This window comes from Drosophila mojavensis, unplaced genomic scaffold, assembly GCF_018153725.1.
Source record: "Drosophila mojavensis isolate 15081-1352.22 unplaced genomic scaffold, ASM1815372v1 contig_136, whole genome shotgun sequence".
NCBI lineage: Eukaryota > Metazoa > Arthropoda > Insecta > Diptera > Drosophilidae > Drosophila > Drosophila mojavensis.
Genome location: NW_025318667.1, coordinates 4385580 through 4395398, shown reverse-complemented (window position 1 = coordinate 4395398; position 9819 = coordinate 4385580). Strand labels below are relative to the sequence as shown.

General features: G+C 37.0%; 1 long non-coding RNA gene across 2 annotated transcripts; it reads right to left on the bottom strand.

Moving 5' to 3' along the window:
* Positions 1-3782: 3782 nt before the first annotated feature.
* Positions 3783-5365, bottom strand: LOC122757869. Of its 2 annotated transcripts, none has more exons than XR_006358045.1 (2): positions 5272-5365; positions 3783-3941 (listed from the first exon to the last, which is right to left on the bottom strand). It is a non-coding gene; the product is annotated as an uncharacterized LOC122757869 (long non-coding RNA). The 2 variants fall into 2 exon arrangements; XR_006358044.1 differs by lacking the exon at positions 5272-5365 and adding an exon at positions 4224-4686.
* Positions 5366-9819: the final 4454 nt, after the last annotated feature.

The window sequence follows — 9819 nt, the reverse complement described above, 5'->3', positions numbered from 1 at the left end:
TTTACTATGGGAGCTTGATTATAGAATGTTTTTTTCTTTTTTTAATAAACTATCATAAGCTAGTTCTCAGAGCGAGATAATGAAACTCAGGAAAGCGCAAGTTTCTGGCTAAAAGTCATAGCAAAACTCTCGTTACTTTTCTAGGAACTTTGAATTTACATGGCGCACAGCTTCATTGATGCCAACAGGTTGTAGAGACAGAGTTGCTTCAGATAACAAGCAAATGCTTGTTATTAAAGCGAGTGCTTCAAAGGAATAAAGACTTATTTGTAAACCTGTATATTTGTTTGCATCGGAAACGCCAAGATAGAGCTCAGAGTTGATTTCCCTGTAGGTGTTCAGAAATGACTTCAAAGGTGCCAAGTTTGGTTTGAAAAGCCGCATATTAGCTAGCATTAGAAATGCTATAGATTATTTCGAAATCAAAAAGAGAAACAAATTTCTACAGAAACTAAAACTAGAAAGAGAAATCAACCCAATATAGATTTATATGGATGGACATAAATGAAGTTATTCCTGACCTACCTAAAGAGTCTCATAAGGCCTAAGTTATGCGCCTTGAAACAAACACTAAAAATTAAGTAAACGAAATAGCATTTTATTTCGATTTTAGTAATTGACACACACACACACATTCTTTCTCTGTCTCTCTCTCTCTCTCTCTCTCTCTTTGTAGACAAACATGATTCCAGAACTGGCCTCAGCCAATGGCCGCTCTGACCATTCATATTTCCTACCAAATGCATTTTCATCTACATTAAATAAATGAAACTTTTACGCGTAGAGTGTGCTATGCGTGTGTATGTGTATGTGTGGGCTGTGTGTGCGTGTAAAAATCATAACTTGAAATGCGTTAAAATGCATATAAAAAAATTTATAGCCCTCACTTAGGCGCACATTAAATGACATGCGACCAGACGAGTAAGAAGAAGAAGAGAAAAAGGCTTGCTGTATTGGCCCAAGGCTCTCTCTCACACACACACACTCTCTCTCTCTCTCTCTCTCTCTCTCTCTCTGCCTCTCTCTGTCCCACTCTTGTCGTCATCATCATCCTTGTGTCTCTGACCCAACGCGTTGACCCCAAAAAGCGTATAATGATGAATTGTGTGTTTCACACACACTTACACATACACACACCCATTCACACCTACACACCCACACAGCCACACGCACACACCCACACAGCCACACGCACACACCCACACCCACACGCACACACTCATTCAACGATGACTGCAGCTAGCTGTACATTTATGATATCAATTTCTTTTTTTTTTTTTTTTTTTTGCTGCCTACTTTAAGGCGCAGCGCATTTAACTAAACTCGCAGCGTGTGAAATTTCCTTTCTAAATACATAAATTTCATGCGAGGTGTGCTCCAAAAGTAGGGTGAATATGAATTATGAAAGAACTAAATATCAAACTTGATCCAATTTATTCAGCATACTTCAAAGTAGTTCCCTTTTCCGCTTCGCTGCCCATTTTATCTTCTCAATCGTCATGAACCTCTTCAGGTTTGGGTAGATGAACAACTTAAAGTTGATCCGGTCGGGCGTGGATTTGATACAGTTTAATAGTTCGTTTTTGTTGAGTAAACAATATTCGAAAATTAGTCGAAACACAAACAAAATATCCGAACTTGTCGGTATTAATGAGAGAGAAGCCTTATAAAGTTACATTGACACAATCTGCGCTACTATTCGGGGACACCTCGCATACGCGCTTCATTTATCATGGCTCAACTTTCAGCCATTTGCAGTTGACTAAAACATATGCTCGACTAGCTAAATTGCCCCAAGCTCTCTCATTCATTTTGTAGCTCACAACAGCTGACTGCAAAGCTGTTAAAAAAAAAAAAAAAAAAAAAAAAAGGAAAACAAAACCAAACTACGTTGTTCAATATGCGAACGAAGTATATCATATTATAGGGTATATCATATAATGCTTAATATATGGGTAATTTATATTTCTATTTGTAAATTTGCTTAGCTTTTCACTTCAAGTGCAAATTGCAATTGAGACTTTAAAGTGTTAGACTGAGACAGATGTAATTCGGTTGCTTTATTTAATCCTAACTGAGAAGCTATAGCTTTAAGCTGTGCCTGAATTTAGCCATACGAAATTTTACATTATATTTAAGATATTTATTTGTATCATATATATTATATTATATTATTTATCTGAGAGATGTAGAGATAACAGTCAAGCTTCAAGTCTATCATGCTTCTAGATTCCTGAATAGCCATGCCTCCCAGCGGGCATTTCGACTTAATCCGAGCATTATGCAGCTTAATGAGTTAAAATTTTAAGCTTTTAAAATTCCAGCTACAAAGCGGCTAGACTGAAATAGCTAGGAGTAGACAGCTAGGTGGACGATTTGATGACCACACAACTAATAGACTCCTTTCACGTTGTAAGCGCATATGGAACAAGACAAATAGAGATGGACAGGGAAAACGAGAGAGAGAGAAAGGGCGAAAAAGAATTCTATATAAGAAAAATGTATGTGTGCTCATGTGTGTGTGTGTGTGTGTGTGTAAGGTTTTTCATAATTAAAATGTCATTTTTGTTGTTGTTGTTGTTGCTGTGTGCTTTACTGTTGGCTGTCAGCAGCAGGAGCAGGGCATATGCATAAAGCCCATTTAAATGCTTACGAGCTTAAAATACAATTTAAATACAGAATAGAATGAAAGGCTGCAAAACTGATCGAGATGAGAGAGTGAGTGGGCGAGAGAGAGAGACAGAGAGAGAGAGCGAACGAGTGTGCTGACTTTCTTTGCAAAGCTTCGAGAAACTTTTGAATTATTACAGATATTTTTTTTTTTTTAATATATTTAAATGATATCAACAACAATTAAATGGGCTCTGTATTTAGGTTTATATTTTTGACATAGCATTTAAAACATATGCAATAACATATTAGATAACATTTCATTCAAGTTGTTTGGGTCATAAAAATTGCTTCCACGAACTGGCAGCTGGCATTAAGTAGCTATAGCAACAATTTGCTTAGAGAGCTGATATAAATATATACATATACATATATATGTATATTATATATTCTATATTATATATAAGCCTAAGTGTCTATGTCAGTAACGGCGAGAGAAAGAGAGAGAGAGAGAGCGATAGGGCGAGAGATAGCGCTAGGAACTTAAGCATTTGCCGCAACACTTGACTTGAATTTCTTAAGCTGTGTGTGCGCGAGTGTATGTGTGTGTGTGTGTGTGCGAATATGTGTGCATGTGTGTGTTTTGCTTTTGTTAATTTCTGTTGTTTGCGCTAACCCCAACAATGGCTAAACAGGCACACACGCACACACACACACACACACGCACACACACACACACACTCGCACACACAGCACTTGTGCCAGACAGACAAATGAACACGAGTTTGAAAGGCTGTATAAGATTGGGCTGACTATAGAGAAGACATTGCGACACACACACCCACACACACTGGCACACACTCACACACACTCACACACACTCGCACACACATGTAAACCACATAAAAAGCAAAAGGCAACACGAATAAAATTGATGTTTGTGCATGCTGTGTGTGTGTGTGTGTGTGTGTGTGTGTGAAGTGCTGGTGTGTGTGTGTGTGAGCTGATGTGTGTGTGTAGATTACTCATACGCAGCTTAGCCGCCGCTCAGTTAGGCTTTTTACTTAAAAGACTTGCCTGGCTTGATTGCTGTTGTTTTTGTTGTTCTCAACTTGTTGTTGTTGTTGTTGCCGTCGATTGTTGATTCTTGCTGCTGCTGTCTATTTTTTTTGGTTTTTCTTTTATTATAATTTCTTTTGTGATTGTATTTAACATATGCATTCATTACATTTTGTTTAATATTTCGTATATATATTTTTAATCATATATTTTTTGTATATTTATTTTTATTGGCATGCATTCCAATTTGGGGCAAATATTACACATACGCACTGTACACCAAAAAATAATTTATCAAAAAAATCGTCTTACTTACATTAGTTTCAAATATCTCTAACAAAAAACAACTGTAAACAAACGCGATAAATACTTTTTTTTTTTAACAAATAAAAAAGAAAAACAAAAATGCTTTCAATATGTTTTTTTTTTTTTTAATATCGGATATTTTGTATTAAATTTTTTAAAATTATTTTCAAAAATTTATTTATTTTTTAACACTCAGTGTGTGTGTCTGTGTGTGTGTCGTTGTGCGTGTGTGTGCGTGTGGCTGTTACCGTGTTAGCGAGCGAACGCGTCTGTGTGCTTTGTCTTGCGTGTGTTTGTGTCCCTCTGTGTGTCTTTTGTAATCCGCACAAATCCGCTGGTAAATTTGAACTGAATGAGTTCAAAAGCTAAAATGAGTTTGCATACCCAAAACGCTTCAGTTCATTGGCAACTGGCGCTAGCCGAACACCGACCCGAAGCGGCCAGAGCCGAAGTGCCAGGGGCCGAACCAAGCCGCCAGCCAAGCACGAGCGACGCTCAAACGAACAGCGCAATAGCAACTCAATGAGTGTGACAGAGAGGACCACAATGTGTCAGAGCGAGAGAGGAACATTCAGTGAGAGAGAGCGAATAACAGTGTGGAAAGCTTTTGGCATAGTTGTCAAGAAAAAAAGCTGTTGAAAAACCGTTCTTGGAATATCCGTTATCAGAAATTAGCTGCACTGCCATATAAGATAGCATGGCTTGGCCCCCAACTGTTCTACATATAACAGTTTAATAACTGTGCTAATGATCCTCATACATATTATTGTTATATGTTTATAACAATTCTGTTGAATATTTGAAATCAGAAATATTTTTGAAACAATTTTTTAAAGTAGAAATCATTTTTTGCTTATATATTTTGTTATACTGTTATATTTGCGACATAAAAAACTAAAACTTTACAAATTTGTTTTCAACTTCTATACATTGTTCACATTTTCTCATATTTTTTATGGTAAACATAAAAAGGGATTATATATTTGAACAATTTTCAAAATTTGTAAATAAATATATGAAACGATTACACTCACTCACACTCTCTCTTTCTCTATCTCTCCATTTCTCTCTAATAAACCACACTAATATTACTGAATATTATTATTTAAGTACCTAAAATCTCAAGTCGAACACTTTTCAAATTTTGGTTTCTGTTTTTTCATCATATTTTCTTTTTATTGAAAAAAAAAATATATTTCTTGTTAAATTTTGAAAATATTTTTCACACACTCAAACAAAATAATATGAACTTAAAATTATAATTCTTCACTTTCTTAAAAAAAAGTTATATTTTACAATTTGTTTGGCTTTGACTTTGGCTTTGGGAACAGCTCAATCATTGAAGTGAACTGAACGGAACTGAAGTGAAGCAACAACTGAATCGAAGCCGACAAATGCAGCTGCTGCGGCCGTATAACAGGCAACAGCAAGGAGCATGAGCTTTCGTAAGCTTTTTGCCTTCGGCTTTAAAGCTTTCAAGGCTAGAAGAGAGCAAAGCCGACTTCGTGTAGGGCACAGCGACTGCGCTGCCAGCGACACATAGCGCGAAAGTATGGAAGAGAGAGAGAAAGAGAGAGCAAGTGAGTAATTATAAATGTGTATGAGTGAACAGGAGCGAGAGTCCCTCTCTCTGTGTGTGTGTGAGTGTGTGAGTGCTTATATTTCGCACGTCCTTTTGTTGCTGTTGCTGTTGCTGGCGCACACCTGTGATTTAGCGAGGACGTGCGACGAGGACGCGGACGAGGACGAAAGTCCACGTTGTCCTCGTGCCAGCTGATATTTACCTTATTCCCCACAGCCACAGCCACATCTAAAGACGCAAAGAAAAGCGAGAATAAAATATAAAAAAATATATATATATAAAAAAATAAAACGAAAAATAAAACTAAAAACCAAAAAAAAAAATAAATAAATAAATAAATAAAATAAAGCAGGCGAAACACTAGACACAACAACAATAAAAACAGGGAGCAGCAGCAAAAGGTTGAGCAGCAGGAGGAGCATGTGGAAGCAGCAGGAGTAGCTGCTTTATGCACAAACGTACTTGGAAATGATAGCCCAGGTTTATGCTAATGTTTTCCGCTGCTTAAAGTAGTCCCTCACGCAGTCAATCAGCCAGGCAGTCAGTCAGTCAGTCAATCATTCACTGTGCTTTTTTATTTTTGTTTCGCCCAGCAGCGAAATCTGCTTTTATTGGAAATAGCTTGGCAGCCCAATTTGAAGCTGTCATCGATACGCCTCGTAATTATTTGGAAATTTTTGCACAGATTACTTAACTACCTAAAATTAGCTTTGGTATTTATTTTCCTGCTTTTCCCGCCATCTCTCTTGTTTCTTCTTATTCTTCTTAAATTTAGCAGAGCTTTACATTAAGTAAATGCAAGTAATTGAGCTTCTTTAAGTAGATTCATGGGGCAAATTTCAACTTGACTTGTTCACTTGAGGCATTCGAATCGTGCGCTGAGCACTGTTAGAGAATTGCCAAAAGATGAATAGATTCTCAATTGTTTACTGAAGGATAAACTTTTATTAATTGTACAGAATTTGTATGGTTAGAAAAAGGGATCGAACAACGTCTCGCTCAACATCAAGGCTTCGTATATGAGTTGTTAGTCAATCAATCAGTCGGGAAGCTTATTAAGCAGTCAATCAAGACAAATTTAACGTTTGCAGTAGATAATAGAGGCAGATAAGCCTATGACATCATATCCACAGTTATTCGTCAGTCAAAACTATCCCTTTTGCCTCTGAATCTGCCGATCAATCAATCAGTCCGTCAATCAGACAGACAAATAGGCAATCAATTAGTTAATTAAACACATCAGCAAATAAATAAGACATATTCAAATAAATATTACAACAATTAGGCAATCAATCACTGAGCTGCCAGTCAATCAATCAAGCTATTAATCAATTCATGAAACAATCAATCAAGCAGTCAATTATTTAGTCAAACAATTCGCAGTGAGTCACTCAACTAAGGCAGATTGAATCATCATCAATTTACATGATTTTCCAGCACTCAGCGCATCATTCTTCTAATCAATCAATCAATCAATCACTCAGACATATAGATATCCTTCACAGCAGATTCCAGGCTTTCAGTCAGTTAATCAATCAAGATAGATTGGATTACATCACACGCTCCGTTGTCAGTTAATTATACGATCAATTACTCATTTCATCAATCAGTCAATCTTCAGAATTTTAATACGCTAATCACATTGTGACCTTGGTCGATTAGAATAAAAGCGTCAGCTCTGCAAATTGATAAGTCTCTCATAAATTATTCAAACAAGCTCTGATAAATATAAACATGATTTATATTTTACTATCGAGCCCCAGATTTATATTTGTCCCATCGTCAAGTGAGAGGGAAGAACTCGATAATTGAGCTGTATTAGAATAGTTTGCTCTGTGGACTGAGCTGGGGCGTTGGCGAGGGGGGAGGGGGGAGGGGGATAAGTGTTTAACGACAAATCAATGCGAACCACTGGGACAACAGAATGCAAATCAAATTATTTGCGGCACATCAAATGCTTATGGAAAGATTAGGATGTGTCCATTGATTGGGGCGGTGGGATTTGATTTGTCTGTTGTTGTTTTTGCTTTTTCCACACTGTTCAATGGGGTGCGGCATTTTTGCATTGTCTTTAATAATCTTTGATATAAGTAACGGGACAGCTAAGTTATTTATGGCCAGATAACAATCGACAACCAATCAAACAGTCATCGGACTGCACGGCCAGCTGACAGCTGATGACTGACAGTCGATACGATGGCTGTAGAGCATTTCATGGGTATTATTTAACGTAAAGCCTTTGGTATATAACCATGTCACGGCGCGGACTAGATGAAACAAGCCGCCTACCCACATAGAGTTGATCGAAATAGACACAGATTTGTCACAGATATGTACATATATATATATATATCAATATATATATATATCAATATATAGTAGTACATCTATTGGATATCTGTTATTTGGATGTAATTGAGAGTATTGACTGTCAATGTGAAGCTGGCTTATGTGCAGTCCTTGACATGATGTCCTTTTCACAGTTCTCAACTAATTTCGTATTTATTGTTTGGCCGTAAACCAATTTGATGGACCAAAATGTGGATTTGCATGTGCCATTGAAATTGTAGTTAAAAGTCTATTAAATTTTACGGCTTCGCAACGCTTGAGCCAATAATGAAGGCTACCTTACGGCCCTAACTACACCCGCAAGCCCTGTCTCTTTTGGCTTCTCTCTCTCTCTCTATCTCTCTCCCACTCTCTCTCTCTCTCTCTCTCTCTCTCTTTCTTTACGTAGCGTTAGCTATTTTGTTGGCAACGTCCTGTCGGCCCAGGCATTTCATTTGCAGACGCAACACAAAATAAACCTAATTACACTTTACTTTCACTTTCACTTTCACTTTTAGATGAGGGAAATATGGGTGGAAGTGGCAGGAGCGCTAGCGCTTTTGCGGTACACCCGCAAAAACTTCAAAAGCATCGTCCGATGCAAAGTTTTTGCCAGATTTTAGCTGGTCGTCGCAATATAATTTTACTTTATGTAGAATATTTCAGTGTTCTGTTTCTGCTTCTGTTTCAGTTCCAGTTTCGGTTTCTGTTTCGGATTCGGCTCAGCCCGTAGCCAATTTGAGAGCCAATAAAACCATTTAAAGAGCCGTTACAAAGATGCCCCCCGAAAATAAGGCACAGTTCATTTTTCTCGCATTTTCTTTTTTTTGTTTTTTTTTTGTGTATAGCTGTTCGTCTCGGCTCATCGAGTCAAATGCGTCACAGATTTTAGTGGACAACTTTTGAAAGCAGCAAAAAAAAGACATGCGCGTATACACTAAGTAATACCCTGTAAGCAGCTAAGCTGAAAATTTTCATATTATTTAAAAATTTTCATTTTTCCTATAATCACAAGCATCAGTTGCTAATATACCCTACACGGTAAATTTTACAACTTTCTTTAGTTTTTTGTCAAGTACAGGGTATAGCATTCGTGGGCAAGCCATATTTTCCATCAACTTTTGTCTGCTCAAAATTTTAATTGATATTTTCATAGCCTTTGGCGCTCTGGCAGAAGCTCATTAATATATATATTATATTTCAGTGATTACAGGGTATTCGAGTGGCAATTTACATGGCTGCTGCCAATATTTTGTATTACTGTCACAAATTAGTTTATGTGCCCAATATACCCTAAATGTGCTGCTATTGCTTTACAGAGTGTGTAAATTGTCGAGCATAAACTTTTTTCCAATCTCATGAGCAACTTAACGGTTTTAATATAAGTTAGCCCAAGTGTGTCACATTACCTCAGACTCCTGATACACCCAGCATTCGCTACCATTGCTTTACAGGATATGCATATAGCCAAATAACTTATTTAAACCATTTCAATGGGCAAGTAAAATCTTTGAGGGCATATACCCTGTATTTACTGCTATTTTTACAGGGTATGCACATAGCCAGCCAATCACTTTTTGGCCTTTCAATAGGAAAAATTAAAAAAAAATTATTTGTATATACCCTACATGAACTATCATTAGTTAACAGGGTATACGATTTTACACATCTTGATAAATAATTTTTGTATTTCTAGGCAACTTAGCTCAAGTGTTACATTTCTTCTATGGTAGTCATACGGCCCCCTTCAGCTATCACTGCATTTACAGGGTATACAAAAATGCCAGAAAGCAGCGCAAATTTTTCGGTTGCTTACAACATAATGAACACTTTTTATATGCAAATAATCATAATAATGTGCTCTGTGTCTTGCCCTCTGTGTTTGTGTGTGTGTGTGTGAGTGTTGTTAAAGTGTTGTAAAACGCTTTTGAAGC